The sequence below is a fragment of the Diabrotica virgifera genome, chromosome 5, assembly GCF_917563875.1.
Source record: "Diabrotica virgifera virgifera chromosome 5, PGI_DIABVI_V3a".
NCBI classification, from domain to species: Eukaryota; Metazoa; Arthropoda; class Insecta; order Coleoptera; family Chrysomelidae; genus Diabrotica; species Diabrotica virgifera.
Genome location: NC_065447.1, coordinates 127,732,798 through 127,760,686, shown reverse-complemented (window position 1 = coordinate 127,760,686; position 27,889 = coordinate 127,732,798). Strand labels below are relative to the sequence as shown.

General features: G+C 32.2%; 1 protein-coding gene and 1 long non-coding RNA gene across 2 annotated transcripts in view; both read right to left on the bottom strand.

Annotated features, from left to right (window-relative positions):
- The window catches only part of LOC126885142 (uncharacterized), a 53,585-nt gene extending 37,992 nt beyond the window's left edge, over positions 1-15,593 (bottom strand). The window contains exon 1 of the long non-coding RNA XR_007698300.1: positions 15,355-15,593. This is a non-coding gene — a long non-coding RNA (uncharacterized LOC126885142). The remainder of the gene's footprint in view (positions 1-15,354) is intronic.
- The window catches only part of LOC114346228 (protein glass-like), an 898,758-nt gene that overhangs the window by 338,569 nt on the left and 532,300 nt on the right, over positions 1-27,889 (bottom strand). The window lies entirely within an intron of this gene.

Here is a 27,889-nt window from a genome sequence, read left to right as displayed (position 1 = left end):
AGAAAGAGTCTTCCTCCAACACCAAATTGTTCTATATGGTCCACATATTGTGCAGTAAAAAGTTACACCATTTTGAGCGTCCGGGTTGGAGGGGAGATTGGGGAGAAATCGGTAAATTAGTATTTTTTTACGTTTTTCGTCAATATTTCTAACACTATACTTTAGCGTAAACAATGTTCTATACAAAATTGTTCTACATAAAATTTAAAACAAAAAAGGTCCTATATATAATTGTTATATAATCAACGCTTCCAGAGTTACGGAGAGTGAAAAGTGGAGGTTTTCGATATTTTTTATATTTTTTGGGGCAATTGATGATGATTTTGGGTGGTGAGGTTGACATTTCTTCGAGGGCTTATCACTAACATGCCACTAAAATAGCAATTTTTATTTACAAAACACAATCCTGTTAAAGAAAATTTCTTTCATCAGTAATAATATTATAAATTTCCCAAAAAATATAAAAAGTATCGAAAACTTCCACTTTTCACCCTCCGTAACTCTGGAACCGTTGATTTTATAACAAATATGTATAGGACTTTTTTGTTTTAAATTTTATGTAGAATCCGTTAGAAACCGCATAGTTTTAGAAATATTCCGATTTCTTTACCGAAAATTTACCGATTTCTTCCCCCTCTCCCCCCAAACCCGACGCTCAAAATGGTGTGTGTAACTTTTTTCTTAACATTATGTGGACCATATAGAACCATTTGGTGTTGGAGGATAACTTTCACTTTGGATGTCTGGGTTTGGGTCTAGTTATAAGTAAAGACTGGATTATATGCAAAATGCATATGCATATATATGCTTCATATTTCTCATGTTTTTCATAAATGCATATGCCTTGCATATTTGGAGATTTAAGAGCATATAAATGCATATTTTGATGGGAATTTACTCTACCCCATTTAAAAATAAGGTATATATTAGTAACATCAACATCCATTAAAATAAAATGTGAAAGTAAATATTTTGCTGTTAAGCTCCTTTGTTGTTGTACCCATAAACATAATGGGCGTTATTTATAGCTGCAGGTATCATTATCCGGATATTTAAGATTTATAGACTTCTCAGAATTTACAAATTACCTAAGTAAATACCGATTATATTTTGAATAACATTACAAATATTACCTGTACTTTCTGCTGGTGTCGGCCAACTATGAATTATTCTGGGAAAACCAACCAAAACGAAATTTTAAGGCAGCGTTGCCAATTTAGCTTATTTTATGCTAGATTTGGCATATTTTTGTGTTGTTTAGCTTATTTATTTCTTGTTTAGCATATAGCATATTTTCTAGCATATTAAATAATATAAAAATTATTTAGTAAAAATCGAAAATCTTCTAATTCAGAACAAATTTTTATGTTGGCCTTACAATTACTAAAAAAACTTAGGAACTCTCTCACAGGAACTTGAAACTGATATCAGTGAGTCAAATCTGATTCCTAACAAAAAATGTTTAACCATTCACACATACACACCTACATCAGCAAATCCCTTCGCCTTCAATAATGTTTATATTAGTACTTATGTCTGTGGACCATGAGATTACTATTAACTACAGGATCATGTTTCAGCATTTTTTAAAACAAATAATTTATCTGTACTGGGTTATGCTTGCTATAGGGATTTTTTATTAGTTGATAATGGAATACCTACTGTTGAACTGATCATTCCATCATTCTTGTGAGGTTTGGCAAATACTATATTGGTCGAGTTGGCAACACTGTTTTAAGGGTAGGATAGATTATTTTATTTTATGAATGGTTAGTCTTAAATCAATCGCCGATTATTCAACTTTTGTGATTGCAAGTTATTGACTATACTGTGTAAAAAAATCATTTTATTATTATTGTGAAAATGCCTAAAGTAGCAAGGGAAAAATCAAGTCTTCTCAGAAGTTGGATTGGAAGTAACAATCATCTAAAAGTTATCGACAGTGAAAGTATGTTTTGCACCATTTGTGATAAAAAGGTAAGTTCTCCACTTCAATAGATTTTTAAACTTATCAAACTTCTTTGCACATCTATGTGTCTGTCTATTCTAAAATGACAAACCGTCCCATTTCTTCAAAAACTGTTTTTTAAAGTTCGCAACGGTTTGGCTTATACAGAGCGAGGTGTTGAGAGTGGCCCACCCTGTATACTACGGTACACTGACTGTACTTTATTGTTTGACGATTTCAATTTCACTTTGAGAAATAAAAAAAAATTGGGGGAGGTTTAAAAAGTTTGATCATTTTAATGTAGGTATCTATTTACGAAAACATCTAAAACATCATTATCATTATATTCCAGATTCCATGTCAAAAGAAATTCCAAGTAGTTCAACACATAAAAACTTCACTTCACCAAACTAAGCTATCAAAAAATGATAATAAACCTCGCCAGCAGATTCTACAGAAAAGTTTGCAGATTCAGAATACGTCAGTTGGGCAAGAAACCTTTGCAAAGGATTTATGCCATTTTTTTTTGAACTGCAATATCCCTCTGCACAAGTTAGAACATAAATCGTGTCAAAACTTTTTAAAAACTTATTGCAAGATTAAAGATAAACCAGCTCAAATACCAAGTTCTTCAACTCTTCGGAAAAAATATGTCAGTGCATGTTACAAAGATGTGATGACGAGTATTAAAAATCAGTTAAAAGCCGATTATCTTTGGATTTCCGTCGACGAAACAACGGATACAAAGGGTCGACAAATTGCGAATCTAATTGTTGGAGTTCTTAACGACTCTGGCGATTTTAAAAACTCATACTTAATTAGTGTAAAATGTTTGGAAAAAACAAACTATGCTACAATAGCTAGATTTGTTAACGAATCCCTAACAAATTTTTTTTTACCTGATCAAGTACCATTTGAAAAAATATTATTAATGCTTAGTGATGCCGCCTCATATATGATGAAAGCTGCATCCAATCTTAAAATCTTTTTCCCTAATTTAATTCACTGTACATGTTTGGCGCACGGCCTAAACAGAGTTGCAGAGAAAGTTAGAATTGAATTTCCCAATGTAAACACCTTAATAAATAATGTAAAAAAAGTATTTCTGAAAGCACCACTACGTGTACAGGTATATAGGGAGATGCTTCCCGATATTCCTTTACCACCAGAACCAGTATTAACCAGATGGGGAACTTGGCTTAAAAGTGCTATATTTTTATCTGAACACTACGACGACATCAAAAGCGTTATTTCAAGTTTTGATCCGACTTGTACCGCTATTGATAACTGTCAAAATATTTTTAAAGAAAAGTCTATTAAAAATCAATTGTTGTATATAAAATCGAATTTCGATATCATTGAAAGTTCAATTACAAAATTAGAGGCTCAAAATTTATGTCTTCACAATAGTATGTCTATTGTTGATTCGGTTAAACAGAAAATAACAAATCTGAATGGGGAAATTGGAGTAAAAATTAAAGATAAACTTGATGACGTTTTAAACAAAAATGAGGGTTTCACTTTATTGCGTTCAATAAATAATATAATCAATTTTGGAAACTTCGATGAAAATATTAATATGGATCCGTCTCTAATAGCAAAGTTTAAATATGCCCCAATTACATCTTGTGACGTTGAGAGATCTTTTTCTGCCTATAAACAAATATTAACAGATAGAAGACATAATATTAGTTTAGAAAATATGAATCAATATATGATTATTTATTGTAACAATAAAAATATGTAAATTTGTTTTATTGTACTCTTTTTATAATATTAGTTTAGAAAATATGAATCAATATTGTAACAATAAAAATATGTACATTTATTTTATTGTACTCTTATTTATCTTGTGGTCAAAATAAAATATTTTGCCGTTTTATTTGTCACAAAACCTGAAGTTAAAAAAATATATTAAGAAATAATAATACAATTTGGTTTAAATTCAAACCTATTTATTTATTTTTATTATTTTTTATTTATTTATGTATTTAACGTAAACCATAAAATTATTCATATAAAAATAAGTGCATATATAAATGCATATTTGCATGTTAATTGTGCATATTCAGCTTGTTTTAAAATGCATATTGCATGCATATTTTAGACATTTTTTAGTGCATATTTTCCAGTCTCTAGTTATAAGTTATACCATACTATTAATGCATATTTATACATTAATTTTTTAAAAATTTAAACCCAACATTTGTAGCCTGTCTCCGAAAGAAATTTAAATTGTAGATAAATGTAGGTAAAACCATATAGACCTGGATCCCGCGTACCAAAAAAAAGTTGATTAATAGCAAGCTGAAAATTTGTTAATAGCTTAACGGTGTCTAGTCAGACAAACTTTGATGTATGGGAACACTGGAACAGGGGAAGTTTTAATTGTGGAACAGGTTAAAAATTTGGAACGTCAGACTACGTAAACGTTCCATGTATTTTGTCGGATAGAACTTCCGATTGATTAACATCTATTGTTAAGCTATTAACAAATTTTCCGCTTGCTATTAATCAACTTTTTTTGGTACGCAGGATCCAGGTCTAATAACCCAATGGTTATATTTGAATTTTAAAGAAATACCAACAAATATACAGCAATACGTTTGTATTGCATTTTCGAGTGAACTAGCAGATTGGTTACCAGATGTTTTTTCTAACTGGCCCTAACCCTTAAATGCCTTTTTTAATAAAAGAAAGTCATAAAAATTCCAAATCATTTTATTTTGAGCTGTCCATTGAGACACATGTTACTGTGCTTGACTGCTAAATACAAATTTTAAGATTTTTTCACTTGAATACTATTTTGTCCTATTGTAACATGAGCGGAGGTGAGGGGACAATATAATACAATCCAGGGGTTCTATGTAAAATATAAACGAAAGTTGAAAAGGTGGAAGATTGTGATTCGGTAGTTTTTTTTTATTTAAGTTAAAAAAACAATGTTACGTAATAGTGATGTAACGAATATTCGTATTCGTATTCGCATTCGGAAATATCCGCATCTTTTTGCATATTAGCATTCGCGTTCGCATTCGCAAAATTTGTGCGAATGTTTTGCGAATATGAATATCAGAGAAATATAGAGCTTCACGATACGATACAATATCGATACTTTTTAAGTATTGAGTATTGTATTGGTTATGCCAATGAAGTATCGTATCGAATATCGATATCGGCAATACTGTCTTATAAAAATATCGTATTGATATTGATTTCGATACGATATCGATACAATACTCGATAAAATATCGACATAAAAAGGATTATACATCTGAGCTGTGAAGGGCCCTTTATGCCCACTTTTGTATGCTTGACAAATGAACATTATTATAAAAATATTACGAATATTGCTTATAACTTATATGTATATTCTTATAAAGATTGAATATGGCTGAATGCTTCTTTGAAAGTCGACAAATACTTATAATTCTGTATTGTTTAAAAACTACTTTTGAAAATATAGGGAAATCCCCGGAGATTCGGAATAAATCGAATTCAGTATTTTTAAAAATTATTTTTGAGCCATCATCACTTACTTCCATAATATTGCCACAAATTCCACATGATATAAACAGTGTAATCATAACAGACATCTACTCACTCTCAAGAATTTCAAGTTCGTGCACTCAAGTGTAAAATATTTGGTTCGTCCACATAAGTAGGAATAACAATTTTTAATTTTCTTGTTTTTGTAAAGAATATTTTAATTCATTTTCTTTTCAATATTATGGGACACCCCGTATATACGAGTAGGCCAATACCTAATTCAGTGAGTATGTATTAATTTTTATCATTATTTTCAAGTAAAAACCTTAAAGTTTTTTGTATGTAATTACCTGCCTACTCGCCTCATTTTAAAAAGACAATTCGCCAACCAACTCTCTTGGTTAACAGTCACTTACAATCATTCCGAAAAGTGTATAGAAACTCAATATAGTCCTCGCGAGTGATTTATACTTTATACTACTCAGCAATAGCAGTACGAAAAATAGCAGGCCTGCTCCAGCTTGTGCAACGAGAAATGACAAGGTAGGAAATATTTTTATTACAATTTACTTTAAGGTCTGGTTTTTTTACTGTTATTTTTTTTTATTCTATTTTTAAATTCACCCTATGCTAAACAGTCCACTAATAAAGCTCACTGAGTTAGTAATCTCCTCCAAGATGATTTATTGATCCGTTACGAGCCTGATAGATCCATTTTCTATATTTTTTTCTTGCATTTTTCATTTTTCTAAGAGGGTAATATAGTCGGGGAAAGTTTCTTTTAAACCTGAATTGTTTGATTTTATTGTCATACTTTGCTAATTTACAAAGATCAGAATCAAATTCAGGTTATTTAACCGCATTTCCTTTGACTTTATTTTTTTGTTATTCTTTAACATAAGGCGATAAAATATTCTTTACCAAATTAAAATCACGTATCAATTAGTAAATTGGTTTTTTGTTTGTGCCGATCGTTAGTGATACCTATACCTCAGTTAATGTTGTTTTTTAAGTAAAAAAGGAACACATTAATGTAAAAGTAATTATTATTAAATTGTCAACGTCGGCCAATAGACAAATTTTGTTATAATAATTATTATACAGGTTGACTCAATTATAGATGAAACTGTGTGTTTATTTTACACAGTAATTTTTATTTAAAGGGTTTATGTTTTATAATTATTTTTTGTCTATAAATATTCAAATAGCAGAGGACATAGTTTTCTATTTTATTAGCACAAAGTTCGGTTGTATTTTATTAATTTTCGTGTGGTGAACCTATTTTATTTCCTAACGCTAATTTCATATTTTTCTAAATTTATTAATTCTACATTTAAATTTACAAAATGGCAGATAAAATTAAAAAATATCAATCTTTAAGACAAGTTGAAGTGCAACAAATGACTGAAATTCATGCTGTTGCTTTAAAGGTAGCTGCTGACGATAAGAATTTTTACCCGGTTTTGGAAGTTATGTATGAAGGATTGGAAAAAATTCGTGACAATTTTTATGATCTTCATAATAAAATAATTATGTTAGTTTCTGAGCAAGATAATGAGGACGCGCTATTTAAAGTCGAAGATGATTGCCGTAGTAATTTTGACAAATTATATTATAAAATTAAATTAACATACGTGCAAGCCTTTAGAAAATCTTCAACATCAAGTCAGCAAACTACATCAACTTCACAGTCTCAAAATCCTTTACCTATAAATTATTTTAATTTACCGAAACCGGAATTGCCATCTTTCAGTGGAAAAATAACTGAATTTAGAAGTTTTATAGATCAGTTTGATGCTCGCGTTCACACTCTTACTTACTTACAACCAATTGACAAATTTAATTTGTTACTATCGTGTTTAAAGGGTGCAGCGCGCGATGCTGTGGATCATATTGACATCACAGCAAACAATTATCCAATTGCCTATGATCTGCTTTGTGAAAGGTTTAATAATGTTAGGGTAATCGCTGCCAATTTATGGAATAACCTTGAAAGTTCACCACAACTGACTTCAGAAGATCCAAAAGAACTACGCAAGTTGTTAGATACATTTTCAAAAAATGTGGCATCTCTAAATAAGCTAGGACTACCCACAGTACATTGGGATTTTATACTTGTTCAAATGATTTTAAAACGATTAACTGTTTCTTTAGTAACACGTTTTGAGCTTTTTCATAATAATTCAACCATCCCAAGCTATAAAAAACTGATTGATTTTTTAAATCAAAGTTGTCTCGCTTTAGATAATATTGATTTTCACACTAAACCAAAATCTAACTTTTCTAAAAAACCTAATTCTTCCAAATCTACATCATTGCTTGCTCAAACAGAACCTGAACCAAAATGTTCTATCTGTAAAACTAATGATACCCATGCCATTTATAAATGCTCCGTTTTTTTGGCAAAATCTCCTGTAGATCGATTTCAATTAATAAAAAAGAACAAGATGTGTATTAACTGTCTTGGATCACATCGTTCTAGCCTATGCAAATCTACATGGACTTGTCACTCGTGCCATAAAAAACATCATACACTACTTTGCTTCTCCTCTTCTAAGAAAGAAGAGAATGTTCAAGATTCGGCGGCATCCACTTTAAATTCAACGACTGGATCATCCGTTTCTGTGTGTTTTTCTTCCGCTGATAAAAGTACTTTGCTTTCCACTGCATGTATTGAGGTGCTTGATTGTCACGGTAACTACCAACCTGTTAGGTGTCTGTTAGATTCGGGAAGCATGACGTCCTTCATCTGTCAAAAGACCCTTAGGCGTTTAGGTTTACGTCCCATGAAAACTTCAGCTAACATCCAAGGATTAGGTTCTATGCAGTCGAACACTAATTTAGGTGGGGTTACCATTTCTTTTAAACCAGTACGTAAATCTTCTCCTATTTTGACAACCGATGCGTTAGTCTTGACAAAAATATGTGAGGATCAGCCTTTATGTAATTTAGAAGTTAATACTTGGCCCCATATTGCTAATTTAAAGTTAGCAGATGATAACTTCTTTCGTAGAGGATCCATAGACATTCTTTTAGGAGCTGATGTATTCTCTACAATTCTTTTGGATGGACGTATTTACGGCAATCAAGATGAACCTGATGCAATTAATACTATATTTGGCTATGTGCTTATGGGAAAAGTAAATATTTCAAAGGCACCTACTCTTACTTCTTTATTTTGCCAAGTTGAAGATACGGTTTCTTTGGATCAGAAAATAAAGAAATTCTGGGAATTAGAAGCAGTCCCTGAAGTTTTTTGCTTAGCTCCTGATGACGCTAAAGTGGAAAATATGTTTATGAATACTTATACGCGTGAACATTCAGGACGCTTTGTAGTAGATCTACCTTTTAAGGAAGAAAATCCTGTCTTTCCTAATATTAGATCACTTGCTCTTAGTAGGTTTTATTCATTAGAAAGAAGGCTTCAAAAATCTCCTGAACTTTATGACCAATATTGCACTTTTATGAAGGAATTTGTTGAGCTCGGTCACATGGAACCTGTCCCATTGAATAACTTCGATTCACCTTATGTTTACTATTTATCGCATCATTGTGTTTTAAGACCTGAAAGTCTAACAAGTAAATTAAGGGTCGTTTTTAATGGTTCCGGGCATCTTCCAAATCAACCCTCACTCAATGACAAATTATTCACTGGTCCTAAGCTTCAGACTGATATCTGTACAATTTTGATTAACTTTCGATTGCATGGTTATGTAATTACGGCCGATATTTCTAAAATGTATAGGCAAATTTTAATTAATCCTACTCAAACAGATGATCAAAGAGTACTTTGGCGTTCTAATAATTCTGAACCTGTTCGAGATCTTCGTATCAACAGAGTTGTTTATGGTCTCTCTTGTTCTCCTTATCTTGCTATTAGATGTCTACATCAGTTGGCTAATGATGACGGGGATTCGTTTCCTCTAGCAGCCGAGGCACTTAAAACTGGAACCTACGTTGATGATATCGTTTCTTCCTGTCCTAGTTTCGAAAATGCCTTAGCACTAAGAGACGAACTTATTGCCTTACTTGCCAAAGGAGGTTTTGAGTTGAAAAAATGGTCCAGTAATGTACCCGATTTATTGAAAGGATTAGCGGTATCAGATTTAGCAATAAAACCTCTTACATTTAATGATGATATTTCGTCCAAAACACTTAAAGTATTAGGGTTGGAATGGGACGCTTCTTCGGATACATTTGCTTTTAAAGTTCAAGTTTTAGACTCTTCTTGTACAAAACGTCATCTTTTGTCCAATTTAGCAAAAATATTTGATCCTCTTGGATTTTTATCTCCAATAACATTTCTAATTAAACACCTTATTCAAAGAATATGGACTCAAAAGATTGGTTGGGATGATGCTCCATCAAAAGAAATTATCCGTTTGTGGAAAAAATACATTGATGATGTAGCATATTTGAGTAAATTAAATTTACCTCGTCGTTTATTAATTGACGATATTTTACGCTTAGAAGTTCACTGTTTTGGTGACGCTAGCGAGAAAGGTTACTGCGCTGTCTTGTACTTTCGATGCTTATCACCTTCAGGCCAACCTTTTGTTTCTTTTGTTATAGCTAAATCTAAGGTCGCACCCATTAATAAGGGACTTACTATTCCCAGATTAGAATTGTCTGCTGCGGTTTTAGTGGCTCGACTAGTCTCCTTTGTTTCTTCTGTTATTAAAGATAAAGTAGAAATCAAGGAAATATACTGTTATTCTGATTCTGCTATTACATTACGTTGGTTACAATCTTCCCCTCATCAGTGGAAAACTTTTGTGAGCAATAGAGTAGCTTTTGTGCAGGATCGAGTAACTTCTTCATGTTGGCACTATGTTCCTTCTGAAGAAAATCCTGCTGACATTGGTTCAAGGGGTTGCTTACCCTCTGAGTTAATTAACTGTTCCAAATGGTGGGTGGGGCCAACCTTCTTACAATCTGATCCGCTAACGTTCTTTGAACTTAATTCAAAGGAGTCTACTAATGTAAATTTGGAAGTGCGGACTGTCGCATTGATTGCTGAAATTCCCAATAATTTTTTAGATATTTTATTGGATCGTCATTCGTCTTTAAATAGGTGTGTTCGATGTTTGTGTTACATTATTCGTTTTTTCCATTATGTAACCAAAAACCGATATGGTAATCTGGAAATAGGTTGTTTAAGTTTATTGGAGCAACATAACTCCTTACTGGTTTTTGTTAAACGAACACAGCAGATCTTTTTTAATACTTTAATAAATTTTATCCAAGATAAACAGCTGCTTCCAAAAAATTTAAGAAAGCTTTCACCTTTTATCGATGCAAAGGGAATTCTACGTGTAGGTAGTCGCCTAGCTAATGCGCCCATTTCGTATGATCGCAAATTTCCGGCATTACTTCCTAACAGTTGTAAATTAACTGATATGATTATTGAATCTACTCATCTGCAATATCTACACGCCGGGCTTCAAACTGTTCAATACCTAATTTCTCAGCGTTTTTGGATTATATCTTCCAAACGAGCCATTCGTAGAGTACTGTCTAAATGTGTTAAATGTTTTAAGGTGAATCCTTTGTCTCCAGTTCCGTTAATGGGAAATCTACCGCTAGCTCGAATATCTCAACTAAAACCTTTCAGTAATGTTGGAGTTGATTTTGAGGGCCCTTTTCCTATAAGAGCTTCCAAACTTCGAAAGTCTCAAACTCTTAAAGCGTATTTGTCGCTTTTTATTTGTTTCTCAACAAAAGCTCTTCATTTAGAGCTCGTATCTGATTTATCCACTGACGCGTTTTTAGCTGCGTTTAAGCGATTTGTCAGTCGTAGAGGCCGATGTCAACATGTTTATAGTGACAATGGCACTAACTTTGTTGGAGCCAGAGCAGAACTTAACAGATTGGCATCACAAGCTGCTTCTCATGAATCTATTCAATGGCATCTCATTCCCCCTTCTTCTCCACACTTTGGAGGTTTATGGGAATCTAATATTAAGACGGTAAAGGGTCATTTAATTCGCACAATTGGAGAACAAGTACTAACTTTTGAAGAGTTATATACTATTTTTTCTCAAATTGAGGCCATCATGAATTCGAGGCCAATATGCCCGTTAAGTTCAGACCCAAACGATCTTAGTGCGTTAACTCCAGGACATTTTTTGACCATGGAGCCTTTGAGTGCTCCGCCCGAAGAAACGTTGCTCGATGTTCCGCACAATCGGTTGAATCGTTGGCAATTATTAAATAAGTTGCACCAACAGATTTGGGAACGGTGGTCTAAGGAGTACCTCCAAACTCTTCATCAAAGGGCTAAATGGAATTCTCCGTCTCCAAACGTCCAACTAGGTACCTTAGTGGTAATCCGCCAAAATAATATTCCCCCGCTACAATGGCCTTTGGGCCGTATAATTGAGGTTCATCCTGGATCTGATGGTATAGTTAGAGTGGCCACAGTGAAAACTAATAGTGGTATATATAAACGCTCTATAGTAAAATTATGTCCTTTGCCTTTTGAGCCGTAACAATACTGCGTATTGTGGTGGGCGGTTGTGGTTCGTCCACATAAGTAGGAATAACAATTTTTAATTTTCTTGTTTTTGTAAAGAATATTTTAATTCATTTTCTTTTCAATATTATGGGACACCCCGTATATACGAGTAGGCCAATACCTAATTCAGTGAGTATGTATTAATTTTTATCATTATTTTCAAGTAAAAACCTTAAAGTTTTTTGTATGTAATTACCTGCCTACTCGCCTCATTTTAAAAAGACAATTCGCCAACCAACTCTCTTGGTTAACAGTCACTTACAATCATTCCGAAAAGTGTATAGAAACTCAATATAGTCCTCGCGAGTGATTTATACTTTATACTACTCAGCAATAGCAGTACGAAAAATAGCAGGCCTGCTCCAGCTTGTGCAACGAGAAATGACAAGGTAGGAAATATTTTTATTACAATTTACTTTAAGGTCTGGTTTTTTTACTGTTATTTTTTTTTATTCTATTTTTAAATTCACCCTATGCTAAACAGTCCACTAATAAAGCTCACTGAGTTAGTAATCTCCTCCAAGATGATTTAATATTATAACAGCTGATGCTTGGGTTGCAGATCACTTATAGTTTTATGTAATAAATAATTATGATCTAAATACCTATTCCACAAAATATAATCAAACAACTGTGGCGTTTTATTTTCTTTTCTCGATATCGATATTTTCAATAATATCGAGGCAAGCGTATCGACAATACAAGAGTATTGTATTGATTTCAGATAATGAGTATCGTATCGACATTAATATTGCTAAGGTATGTATTGTAACGGTATCGTATTGGTTTTCGATACGATATCAATACAATATCGATATTTTTGACTCTAGAGAAATAATAATTTGAAAATAAAGTTAGATTAATAAAATCAAAATCTATTCTCTTTCTCATCTTTTTTATTAAAAAAAGGTAACTTAACCTCGTATAATCAGATTATCAGCCTTCACGTTGTTTTATTATTTGGCATAATGTAATAAAGCTTAAGATTCAGATTGATTTACACTAAATATCAATTAACTTCTCATTACAAATTTAGAAAACATTTCAAAAATAAAAACAAATTAAAAAAAAACTGAGCATTCGCATTCGCATTCGCATCCGCATTCTCGAATGTCGTTATTAGATATTCGCATTCGCATTCGTATTCGCGAATGTTCAAAAAATGACATTCGTTACATCACTATTACGTAATGCGCTGTTCGAACCATCCTACCCCCTCCCCGTGTAACGCGCCGTAACGTTTTATATAACCCCCCCCCAACTTGCGTTACGTAATACTTGAACCTGAACGCTCCCAAAGTAGATTAAATTACACTTTGTATGATAAAAAAAACTATCCAACGAATTCTTTGTTTTAATCTAGTAACACTCAGATATAAAAAAAGTTATATGGATAAAACGAAACTTGCCAGCAAGCAGTTTAAGCATTCAGGAATCATTTTCAAGAAATTTAAATTTACGACCCTATTTTAATTATAATCGCTTCCCGTATTAAGTCACTTTTATGTGGCACTCATTGTATTATTAATTTTCTTATCTTAATTGGCAACTAACATGTCAATCTCGACAAAAAAGTATATCTACTAAATAAATTATTTTTCAAACTCTTTCAAACTAGTTTGACAAACAGTTTGAATTTTCAAACCTGTACGATTGACCAGTTTGACTTGACTTGAAATATTTGTCAGAAGGATTGACTTGAGTTTGACTTGAAATTAAGTCAAACTCAAGTCAAGTTCAAACATTCAAGTCAAACTTGTGCAACTCTACGTGAAAGCAAGTACCTCCACAGATCACTTAATTCTCTTTAGATGTTTCACGCAGGTATCTCAAGGTCATCCTAAACTAAATGTCATTTTTAGTAATGATACGTTTTTTGAGATGTCGCCATGCACCTGGAGTGAAGATTTCTTCTATATCACTGAGTCTGAGTGTCATTATAATTTGTCAATTGTCAGTGTATGCCTTTATCTTTACGCTGTGTCTAGGTACACGCTAACGTGTACGCAAATAAAAAAGTTAGGTACACGCTTAAACGTCATTAAGTCAGTGACGTCATTATTTAGCGCGTACTTATGACTGGGCTTTTTGGTACACGCTAATTTGAGCCGCGTGTATGCTGTGGTATTTAAGTATCTGTTAGTATCGCGAGTCTCAGAGTGTGGTTAGAATTTGTCTAATCGCGTTTATGTTTACACTTTAATATTGATTTATAAAGAGTTTCCTTATTTTTTACTTGTTTAGTGTTTTTTAATTAACTATGGAGTGTGGACAATTATTTAGTTCTTTTTAAATGAGTTTAACAACATTCTAAAACAGTATGAAAAAGATAAAAGACAAAAATGCGTGATTAACGGTAGCAGAAGTAATAAGATAAAATATACGGGGCGATTGATTAGTGTGATAAAACTCAGTAGATCCGCTAGAGTAGTAGATAGCAATAAAAGTTAGTAACAAAAATTTTAGCAAACTTTAAGCTTCATATTACAAAATTACTAAAATTAGTTAGAATGTTACAGGGCGTTCGATAATATAGTGACAGACCAAACTTATGTTTTTTAAATGGAACACCCTATATTTTATTTTATGTTCGAAATCTTCTTAACTTTCCTATCCATATCACCAAAATATAAAGGTTTATTATGTTATACAGGGTATTTACAAAGTTATAACCAATTTTCTATTAAAATCGTAACAAGTTGAACTCTCTGTATAAATAAAAATAAACACCACAGGAAAAATAAACACCAATATAAACTGGTATAATTAACTTACGTATAAAAATTATTTTAGCAGTATTTTTTATATATCATGTTAACTAATATTTATTTTGCTAACCTGAATATATACTTTTATATACATATAGGTATACATATTGTTTTATTACAATTAAGTTAAAAACATCTGAATAGTTTTGCTTCCCTTCCACTTTCCTTAATAAAAATGTTTTCTATCAAACAAACAACAAACACTAAACATATCAAAATAGCGTGTACCAAAATATAAAGTCATTGCCCAAGTAGCAATTTTTCGACGCATTGGTTGTCAGTACAAACAAATGCACTGTATATAACGTTGCCACAGTGGACTTTCAGTTGTTTCGGCCAACGACCCCTAACCCGACTGACATTACGATGTTACAACGTTAAGTAATATCTTTAGTTATATGGGCAACTAAGTTATTACTATTGTGACAACTACATATCACAGTTAAGTTTTTTCAACAATCGCAACTACTTAAAAACGTTATAATGCTAAACTAATTTACGCCCATGGGTTTTCTGGCCGACTAGGTAGTTGTCTCTCACGACCCCAGGGCCTTTACGTATCTATACGCATCTATAGATGTGTGACACATTTACGGCAACTTCAGGAGCAAAAAAAGAATTTACTTTATAACCTTACTTTTTTCTTATTATTTTATATTTTATTTTGCTGGAAATTTTCGATTTATTTAACAACCTGTTTATTTGTTTTTTATTAGCTGGTTTCTCCATTGTCCATTGTTTTATCAGTAGATTTGATAAGCTTAAACCTTTGTATCAGCTTTGCTAGACAGGGTTGCCAGGCCAGTTCTTACTCTTTCAGTACTATATCCGTTGCAAGATAATTTGGTTGAAACTCCGACAAAATATGTACTTTTTGTACATATTTTGTCTGAATTCCATCCGAATTATCTTGCAGCGGATAGTAGTTTTGCTTTCAAAAAATCAATAGAAATCAGTAGATTCTTTTTAGGCCCTGTAAATACAGTAAAAGCTGTGTTAACGGTTACCTGTCAAAATCGCCCGGTTTCATATTCAACTTAAAGTAAACATTAAGTAAAGTTCACTTTAAAGTTGACATTTACCCATATATGAATTGTGATAAAGGTAGGTACCAACTTACTTAAAATTTAAAAAACTGATTATGAAACCGAGCGTTACAATCATTTTGAAAATTCTCCAAACCAATTATATGAAGATTTCCTTATTTAGATCTGGTATTTACCAGTTTCATTTCTCTGTTCATCTATTATCATCATCTACGTCCTGAATCTTATTTTCGGTAAAGACATTGGGAAATTGTAACAAAATGTCCGAAAATAATTTAGAAATGGGGTGAATACTATTAAAAAGCAAATTTTATTGTAGTGATAACAAAATATTGAAATATACCAAACATCTAATAAAAAACATTGCCTACTAGAATTTTTTAAATAATATCAAAAATATACCAAAACAGTAGATATCTACTAAATGTGACAACGCTGTTAAGGAGAATGATGCACTTCATTGCACTGGTCACATGACCTCTGTCACCCAATAAGAGGGTGCGTTCTAAAGTGGTTGGGATAGTCGGTCCAGGCCGTGTTTGGTCGGTCGGCGATTGGACTTCTCGGTTGTCTCATCCGTCTATGGTTGGTAATAAGGTATATTTTAAGTAATATTGGTAATGTTGTTTAATGCACCATTTTGGTTTTTTTGGGATGTAAAGAAAATAAAAACACAAAATATAAAAAATGCAGGCATTTTCTAATACCTTTAAAAGCACCATCAATACATTAAATTTATACAAAACATCTTTAACATAAATTCTGGCTTTTATATTAAAATTAGATTTTTTAAATCTACATATTTTTTGTTAAAAAGGTGATAAAAATGAGCGCGTGTGTTTTTTAAAGGTGGAATATCCATATTTGACGGTAATCTGAGATGCGTTTATAAATTTCACATCAGGTAATTTTGTTTAAGTCCTTATTTATGTATTAATATAAATTTAAATACCTGATATGATGTCAAAATAGTTTACTTTTTATATAGGTAAAAAAACATAATCAGTCCGACACTTTGAGCAACCATTGCACGCAGGCACTTTTTATAGTCGCTTCAGTTGTCTTATGCAACGCTTAAGGTTGCCTAGGCAACGTCAAGACAACTCAAAAATCGTCCACCAAATTAGTGCAGAATTGGGTCTTCTTCTAGGCAATAACAACGTTGTAACAAAACGTTGCCACGCGGTAGACAACGTTGTCGCGTCGACAAATTGTTACTTGGGTGGGCACGCTAAATAATGACGTCACTGGCTTGATGAATTTTAATTCGCGTGTACCTAACTTTTTTATTTGCGTACACGTTAGCGTGTACCTAGACACAGCGTTATCTTTATGTCAGTAAAATGTTTATCCGATTGTTAGCAATAATAAAAAAATCCTGATTTAGATAAAATGGATTCAAATACAGTTTTTGAAACAAAATGAATGTGATTTGAAGATCACTAGGAAGATCCAATTCCTAGCTTACATTTGCATGGTGAGTTCAACAAGTATTTGTTAATAGAGAACAAGACACAGTCACAGTGGTGTAGGGAAGCAAATGAATGTAACACCAAGTAAGTAACCCCTACTGAAAATATATAATTAATAAAAATTATTTTACGTGAAATGAATCATGGTTATTATCAAATCAATTATGTTAATTTTTTGTATTAGTTGAAAGTCCTTCAACAAGTAGAGATGCACAAATGTTTCAATCGTTTGAGATACCCTTTTGTAGAAGTATTTGGAACTCAATTTGGAAGATAACTATTAATAATTTCATTTGTAAAGATACGATTTTTAAAAAAGTATATACAAAGTGGTTTTGCTGGTATTAAATAAATAAATAAAAATACGTTGTCATGTCTTATTTTTTCCCAAATGGTATTTTGTATATTTGAAATTAAAAATAATTTGCATATTTTAAAAGCAAATTATTTTTTTTCAACTATACAAATATTTTAATTTAACATTTTCTTCCCACCAAAATTACATTTTGAAATTCCCGCTTGGATTAGTTCCGATACAAGCGGCATGGAGCGCTGTTTTTCATATTTAACCAAAGCGTTATCGTGGAACATCTAGAGGAGGTAGGTGATCTGTGAGTACCTCAAGGTCACAGCGGTCTGTTAGCTGTCATTATACGGAAGTGTCAGCCAGAGCTAGGCAATTTTTAGTTTAAGTACAAGTTGTATTAAATTGATAGATTTTTGTTAAGATCAATGTAAGATCATTATGTTGTTGTTTATTAAATAAAGAATTTATAAGACAGATTACTAGCGATTGTCTGTTTTATTTTTTAATAATGTTAGTATTCAATGATTAAAGAAATGCAAACAATTGTAATAATAATTAACTTCTTTCTATAATTTGGTGGTATAAATGAAATCACAAAAAACTTTGCAGAATGGTAAACCACTTTGTAAAGAGGCACATATGCATACCCAAACACACATATACATATACACACATGGATTACATGCGTACAAATACAAATGTATATACATACACAGCTGATACCTCCTTATTTCAAGGTGTCAATTGCAATGGCAACTACTGAATCTAAAAACAAATTCATTGAACTAAATTATATTGGTAGTTTATGGTGACAGAATAGAGAGAATGGCTATATGACAAAGGAGCACTAAATTAAATTAAAAAAAATTATTTTACTAAATATTATTTAGGAACCATATTCAAAAGGTAATGAGAGATAAAAATTATTAATAAAGATTGACCAAAACCAACTGACATCTTTAGGGGCAACTAAAAATTGTGATATATGAAACGAAAAAGAAGTTTGTAATAAACAAGATGGTATTATTGGGAATCGTCTAATAAACTAACTTGGTTATTATTTGTTCCTAGCTTTAACAAAAAGGAATAAATTTCACTTAGATGTTCTATATCTGATTTTGTGTTAATCACGTTGTCAGTTGTTGCAATGTGGGTCATTTCTAAAAAAAGTCTTCTCTTGTAAGATGTTTCTTTTTCAAGGATTTTGGCATCTGCAAAGTTCATTTTGTGATTGAGTGTGTGTACGTGGTTTGCTAGTGTGCATCCAGGAGCGTCATTTGAAATTTTGATAGGGGGGGCAAGCATTATATATACAATACATTTATATGCAAACATAATACAAAATTGATCTATTTTTTGTAAATTTCAGTAATTTTCAGGGTTGGGAGGGCAAATGCCCCCCTGCCCCCTATCAAATGACGCCCCTGTGTGCATCTATCTGGATAAAGTCCACAGTCACTTTTATGTGTTATTATTCTATCCTTTAGTCGTCTAGATGTCTGGCCCATGTATTTGCCATTACAATCACTACATGGATTGCTATAAACCACATCTGAAATTTGATCTTGTGGGGTTGGATCTTTAAGTTTGGAAAAAATAGAATTTACTGTTAGAGAGGTTTTATTCGTTATTTTAATATTCTCATATGATTTAAAGATTCTTGTCAGTTTTGGTGTCAGTTCTTGTATATAAGGTAACACTATATAAGGTAGTTTGGATGTGATCTCTTTATTTAGTAGCGTTTATCTTGAAGCATGTTTAAGATCAGTAAACAAACATTGGCCAGAAATCAGTAGACATTGTACAATAAATAAAGATATGTTTTTGAACTTAATCACTTTCTTATTTAATAACACCTATTTTTCTTTTGACAACACATATTATAAACAAACTTTTGGAACACCAATGGGTGCAAGGATTAGCCATATTTTTGCAGCATATGTTATGGATGACTTGCTAGACATTATTATTCCTGTACTACCTTTCAATCCTTTTTTTATAAAAAAATATGTAGACGATATGATCTTAGCTATACCTCATAATATGTTAGATGACTTGCTTTTTATTTTTAACAGCTATGATCCATACATACAATTCACCATTGAAGTAGAAGATGAAAATCAATCTCTTCCTTTCCTAGATACTAGATTAGTTCGTTCTAATGACAACATCATTACAGTAGATTGGTATAGAAAATCAATGAGTTCTGGCAGATAAATTAATTATATGTCATATCATAAACATTCTACTAAAATCAACTTGGTGAAACAAATGAAAGATAGGGTTTTAAAAAATTTCAGATAAATCATTCCATCAAAAAAATCTTAAAATACTATATGATCTCTTTATAGATAATTCTTATCCACCACTTCTCCTTAAAGGTCTGTTGTACAATACTCCATTAGAGTTCACTCCGATTAACTCAATATCGGTAGGCACGTCTACAAATACTAACACACAATACACTGTTCACAATCACACTCCTACACATTATTGTGTGTTACCTTATATACAAGAACTGACACCAAAACTGACAAGAATCTTTAAATCATATGAGAATATTAAAATAACTAATAAAACCTCTATAACAGTAAATTCTATTTTTTCCAAACTTAAAGATCCAACCCCACAAGATCAAATTTCAGATGTGGTTTATAGCATTCCATGTAGTGATTGTAATGGCAAATACATAGGCCAGACATCTAGACGACTAAAGGATAGAATAATAACACATAAAAGTGACTGTAGACTTTATCCAGATAGATGCACACTAGCAAACCACGTACACACCCTCAATCACAAAATGAACTCTGCAGATGCCAAAATCCTTGAAAAAGAAACATCTTACAAGAGAAGACTTTTTTTAGAAATGACCCACATTGCAACAACTGACAACGTGATTAACACAAAATCAGATATAGAACATCTAAGTGAAATTTATTCCTTTTTGTTAAAGCTAGGAACAAATAATAACCAAGTTAGTTTATTAGACGATTCTCAATAGACCATCTTGTTTATTACAAACTTCTTTTTCGTTTCATATATCACAATTTTTAGTTGCCCCTAAAGATGTCAGTTGGTTTTGGTCAATCTTTATTAATAATTTTTATCTCTCATTACCTTTTGAATATGGTTCCTAAATAATATTTAGTAAAATAATTTTTTTTAATTTAATTTAGTGCTCCTTTGTTATATAGCCATTTTTTTCTATTCTGTCACCATAAACTACCAATATAATTTAGTTCAATGAATTTGTTTGTAGATTCAGTAGTTGCCATTGTAATTGACACCTTGAAATAAGGAGGTATCAGCTGTGTATGTATATTCATTTGTATTTGTACGCATGTAATCCATGTGTGTATATGTTTATGTGTGTTTGGGTATGCATATGTGCCTCTTTACAAAGTGGTTTACCATTCTGCAAAGTTTTTTGTGATTTCATTTATATCACCAAATTATAGAAATAAGTTAATTATTATTACAATTGTTTGCATTTCTTTAATCATTGAATACTAACATTATTAAAAAATAAAACAGACAATCGCTAGTAATCTGTCTTATAAATTCTTTATTTAATAAACAACAACATAATGATCTTACATTGATCTTAACAAAAATCTATCAATTTAATACAACTTGTACTTAAACTAAAAATTGCCTAGCTCTGGCTGACACTTCCGTATAATGACAGCTAATAGACCGTTGTGACCTTGAGGTACTTGCTTTCACGCCTTCCTCCCAACATGGAAACACCAAAATGTTGAAAAGAACTTCAACAGCTAAAAGCTATACAATGTCAACAGCAAAATGTTCGGAAAATACAACTAAAAAAAACTATTTTACAACTATTAAACTATTGTATAAAAACTGTTATATAAACCACTATTTTATAACAACAATAACTATTTTATAAAAAAACTATTAAACGTAAAAAACTCAATGCAGTACAAATATAAATAATTTCAATGTTTGCCTCCCAGGTTTCATATTAGTGTCATAAACGTCAAAGTCTTGAAACGGCCTATGAAACCATAAACTATTTTACATTAGAAGGTGATAAAAAGTGAATAATAATTTCCTGGTTAAAACCAATAATTGAAATTGAAATTTGAAATTATTGAAGGTTTATTTTCACAAATTTATTGTAAGCAAGAAATACTGCAGCCGGAATAGGAATCTTAAAATTGATCATGTTTAAATATGAAATACTTAAGGTAAGTAGGTTTTTAACATTATTTATTAATCTGTACTAAATGAAGCAGGCTTGCAACACAAGGTTTGCTGGGTAGATTTTTAAACGTAACATATTTATCAATAAACGGACTACATTATTTTAACATCAGAGGTGAAATTTCATCCATACCGGTTGCATTGCTTTGTATTGAATTAAAAACTTTATTAACTTTATGTACATTCACCATTTTAAATGAAAATTTTAAATTGTCTTCATAAGTATTATTGTCATAAAAGTTAATTTTTCCAGTACAGTTTGATTTTTGTTGTAAGAACGTCGCAAAAAACTGGTTGATATCATTAGGTTCAGATAAACTAGAAGGTATTTCATTATTTTTATTGGGACATATGCTAAGATTTTTCAGAGCTTTCCACTGCTGCTTTGTATTGCCCGTAAAAGAGTCTATATACTTCTTCTTTTCTCGTGTGACTGCGGCAACCGCCAAATTTCTCAAACGCTTGCACTCTATCCAGTCCAATTGAAGTTTGGAGTTTTTAAATTTTTGCAGTGCTCGATCTTTTTGTTTTAAAATCACTTTTATGTTTTCCGTTAGCCATAGAGCTTTCGGTTTGGTTACTAATGAGTCTTTAAAAGGTGCATGAACATCAAATAAACTTGTAATTAAATTATTAAAAATTTCAACTTTCTTTTCAATATTATTTTCATAAATTATATCATCCCATGGCAATTGTTGTGGGACTGGCAACGTTGCGCTAAGTGTGTGAATATTAATTGTATTTTGCTCCTGCATTAAACCTGTTTTTCGCGAAATGCAGAGTAAATCAATTACAGCAAACGCATAAAGTGTGAAGTTAAGTGAGTAATCTTCGCGCAGAACGAAAAATAATAGACTAAATATTGAAATTGTGCTCCAAATTGGCAAAAATCAAAGGTAAGCGTAACACATAAACAAATAAAACGTCATCGATATTACGATATTCGAAGTGGATTCTTGTTCGATTGGAACGCGGTGTTGCCATGTCGACAGGGAAGTCCTGTAACTAGGGAGGAGCGAAATAGTATATACTGCTAAATATAATTTTATCAAAAAAAAAAAGAAAAAGTAAGACGTTACACTGAGAAAGGTTAAGTTTCCGCGGAGATAGTCCGAACGAGACCTTTAACGCAGTAAAACGAACCAGTTGTAATGATCAGAGAAGATAAAAAATACGAAGAGCTATTTCGAATAGAAAGTGACGGTACCACGACAGACGAAAACGACAAGAAGAGAAAAGAGGAAGAATTGGAACGGGCTTTTAACAAAAGTCGAAAAATAAGCAAATCTCCCTCCTACAGAAAGGAGAAAATGGAGGAGAATGTACAAAAAATTATGGAAATGATGACAGGAGTAAGTTTAAAAATCGAGAAACAATCAAGAGAACTTAGCGAGATGCGTAGAGAGCAGAAAGAATATAGAGATGAAATAAGAGAGCTACGCCAGGAGAATATAACATTAAGAGAAGAAAACACGAAACTAAAACAGGCAGTTTATCAAATAGAAGAACGGCTCGAAAGTTTAGAAAATCAAAAAAGGCGGAAAAATATAATTATACAGGGTTTGAACATAGATACAAATGGCCCAGATATCCTAAAACGTGCAATGAAAAATTTTATTCAGACAGAATTAGAAGTAGATGTACAAATAGAGAAAGCTCTGAAGTTAGGAGGAAAAGTTTGTTTGGTTGAGCTTGAAAAGGAAGAAGATAAAAGAAAAATCATGTGAAACAAAACCAAATTAAGATATCGAGAAGAAGGTCTAGTTTATATCAACGATGACCTATCAAAGAACGACAGAATTGTACAGAAACGTGTCAGACAAAAAGCGCAAGAACTAAGAAAGGAAGGGAGAAAAGTGAAAGTAGGGTATAAGAAAATATATGCCGATCATGAAATATGGCGCTGGGATGGAATGAACCAAACGTTGGTGGTAGAGACCAAAGCAAAAAACTAAGCAATAGCAATGAAAGGAAACAAATGACGACGAAAAATGCAAAGAAGAGGATTACGAACTATGGAAAAAAAAACAAATCAAGACAGCAATAAAAAAGAAAAGCCGAAAAATGACAAGATACAGTTTTCAACAGAGATAAATAAGACGGAAATGACGCAGGAAATGGACAAGGCAATAAGTAAAGATAACAAAAAGAAAACTAAAGTCAACTTGGGTACATGGAATGTAAGAGGCACCTACGAAACAGGAAAAGTCAAATAATTAATTAGAGAAATTAAAAGATATAATGTAGAAATAATAGCTTTACAAGAGACAAAACAATTGGAGACAGAAATAGTAGAAATAGAAGACGTGGTATTTTTTAAAAGCGGGGGAGAAACGAGAAGGTTAGGAACAGGTTTTATAATACAGCGAAAATGGACAGAAAGAGTAATGGCATTCCAACCAATATCAGATAGATTATGCACAATAAGATGCACAAACGAAGCATAAGTATAATAAATGTACACGCACCGATTGAAGATGCCACAGAAGAAGAAAAAGATGAATTCTACGAGCAATTGGAAAGAGAATATGATAAATTACCTGGGTTTGACATCAAAATAATAATGGGAGACTGCAACGCCAAAGTCGGAAGAGAGAATATATACGAACACATAATAGGGAAATATAGTAAGCATGAAGTGTCGAACGATAATGGCCAAAGAATAATAGGCTTTGCAACAGAAAGGCAAATGGTGATAAGAAGCACACAATTACGCCGAAAGGATGTATATAAAGGAACGTATATTTCCCCTGATAAGAAGACAGTAAATCAGATAGACCATATTTTAATAGAGAAGAAGCATGCAAACAATGTAATAAATGTAAAGAGCATGAGAGGAGCGAACTGTAACTCTGACCACTACTTGGTGAGAGCAGAATACAAAATCGAGCATAACATAAAGCGAAACAATAAAACAACAGAAAAAATTGGAAAACAATTCAACATAGGACTACTAAAAGATAACAACACACAGAAGAAGTATGAACAGGGAATAACCAACAAACTAATCAGGGAACAAGAAACGTCAAGCCCAGACAAACAGTGGCAAAATATCAAAGAAGCAATCTTGAACACAAGTAAAGCAATCCTAGCGAAAACCAAAAGAAAACACAAATCAAAAGATTGGTATGATGAAGAATGTCAAGAAGTAGCAGAAGCAATAAGAAAAGTAAGCTCAAAAATCTCACAAATGACGAAGAAAGCACTAGAGGAGAATACAGAGAATTGAGAAAAATCATGAAAAGAAAATGTAGAAGCAAAAAGAGAAAATATAACGAGAACAAACTGAAAGAAATATAAGAAAAATTAAAAAAAAAAGAAATAAGATCATTCTACCAGGAAGCAAAAAAAATGGAAAGAGGATATCAAAAAAACAACCCATATATGAGAGATGATAAAGGGATGTTGCTAAATGAGCCGGAAAAAATAATGGAAAACTTGCAAAATTATTTCACAGAACTGCTAAATAAGAGCGAAGTGCAAAAGGAAACAAATCATGAAATTGAAGATGATCAGATAGCAATAGAAATATACCCAAAGAACAAGAAATAAAGAACGAAATAAACAGCTTGAAAAATAACAAAAGCCCAGGAATAACAGAAATATCGGCCGAAATGATAAAATCAGGAGGGAAAAGACTACAGAAAGAGATATATGACCTGATAAAAAGAATATGGGAAGTAGAAAAAATTCCAGAAGAGTGGGCCATAGCAAGAATATGCCCAATACATAAAAAAGGTGATAGAATGCTATGTGAAAACTACAGAGGCATCGCACTATTAGAAATAGTTTACAAAATCTTGGCACAAAGTATAAGAAAAAGGCTAAGTCATTATTCGGAAAAAATACTGGGAGAGTACCAGGCAGGTTTTAGAAACAACAGATCAACGACTGATCAAATATTTGCCTTAAAAGAAATACAGACTACCTGTTACGAACATAAAACAGTACTATATGCTTTGTTCATAAACTTTAAGCAGGCTTACGATACAGTAAATAGACAGCAGATGTACGAACTGATGAAAGAATTGGGGATACCAAGTAAAATTGTCAGGATGATAAAGATGACGATGGAAAGCACAACAAACGAAATAGCTTGGAAAGGGTATATCCAAAAAGTTTGAAACCAAGGAAGGATTACGACAAGGAGACCCACTATCAACAATGGCATTAAATCTAACATTGGAAGGAATAATCAGGAAAAGCAGAATAAACATGCAAGAAACGATATTTAAAAACGGCCACCAATGCATAGCATTTGCAGATGATCTGACGCTATTAGCAACAAACAAAAAAGAACTATAAAAGTTAATGAAAAACATAATAACAGAAGCCAAAAAATTCGGACTTAAAATAAATGAAAAGACAAAGTATATGATAATGGGAGAGATCCAAAAAGAAAAAGAGAATAACATCATAGTACAAATAGATGGAGAAAAAACATACTCGTTCAAAAGAGCCAAAGAAATTATTTACCTGGGAGCCAAAATAGATGAAAATGGTCATGAAGAAGGGGAGATAAAGGCAATAATAGCTAAAGGAAATAAAAAATATGGAGCATTACGCACATTATTGAAATCCAAATACGTATCAAGAAAAACAAAAATAAGAATTTATAAGACTGTTATCAGACCTACAGTAACATACGCAAGCGAAACATGGGTACTCAAAAAGTCAGAAACAGACCTTTTAGAAAGATGGGAGAGAAAAATGCAAAGAGCAATATATGGAGGTGTGAAAATAGAAGGTCAGTGGAGAAGAAGAACCAATAAAGAATTGGAAGAACTATATCAAGAGCCAACGATTACGACGACGATCAAAGCACAGAGAATACGATACTTGGGGCACATAGAGAGAATGGGAAGTAAACGAATGCCAAAAATGGTACTCTCACGAAGACCAATACAAAAGAGGAGGAAAGGCAGACCAAGGAAAAGATGGAAGGACAGTGTATATGAAGACTTGAAGAAAAGTAACATTGAGAGATGGAAAGAACTAGCATTTGACAGAAGGAGATGGAGAGAGGTGGTGAAGGAGTGTATAAAAAGACTGAAGTGTATTTAAATAAAATTTATAAGTTTTATAAGTTATGTAAGTTATATTAAGTTATTTATTATATTATTTATGTAATCAGAAATGTAAACATTTTAGCCCTAGGCCTACAAGGCCTGTTGCGCTTAATAAATAAAAATATGGCAATTGTTGTAAATCAAGTAAAAAATTATCCAGTCTAAAGTGCTTAAAAGAACGATGTTTTATAATTTTGGGTGTTTTAGTTACAGTACGCAATGTGTTACGCAATCTCTTAGTAATCTTCTTATTAAAACAAATCCTTTTAATAATTAAAAATGTCTTTGGCAAAACAACTACGTTTGTTTATAGTAAATAGGATCGACCTACATTAGTACATCGGTGTACCAGTTTAGTACATCGGTGTACCAGTTACCGGAGTCACCTGCTTAAAATATTTCTTAGAGTCATTCACAACCGAATCTATCAAAAACTAGACATCGATATTAACGATACACAGATGGGATTCAGAAAAGGATTAGGTACAAGGGATGCTCTCTTTGCCTTGAACGTTCTAACACAGAGATGCCTAGATGTTAACCAAGAGGTACACGCCTGCTTTGTAGACTTTGAAAAGGCCTTTGACAAAGTACGCCACAGTAAACTCAAAGAAATCCTGGAGAGTAAGAACATTGACACCAGAGACATACAAATAATATTAAATCTGTACTGGAATCAGCGAGCTAATATAAAAATAGAAGAACAAACATCGGACGAAATAGAAATACGTAGAGGAGTACGACAGGGTTGTATATTGTCACCGCTCTTATTTAATATCTACAGCGAACAAATATGCCAAGAAGCTCTCTCATATGCAAACGAAGGGATAATAGTCAATGGAGAAGTTATCAATAACATTCGATATGCTGACGATACTGTGATAATGGCAAGAACAGCGGAAGATCTACAACATTTAGTTGAAACTATGAATGAGATATGTAATAACTACGGCAGAAGGATGAACGTCAAAAAAACCAAATATATGACCTTCAGTAAGAATCCAATAAATGACACTAGTATCACAATAAACGGTACCCAACTT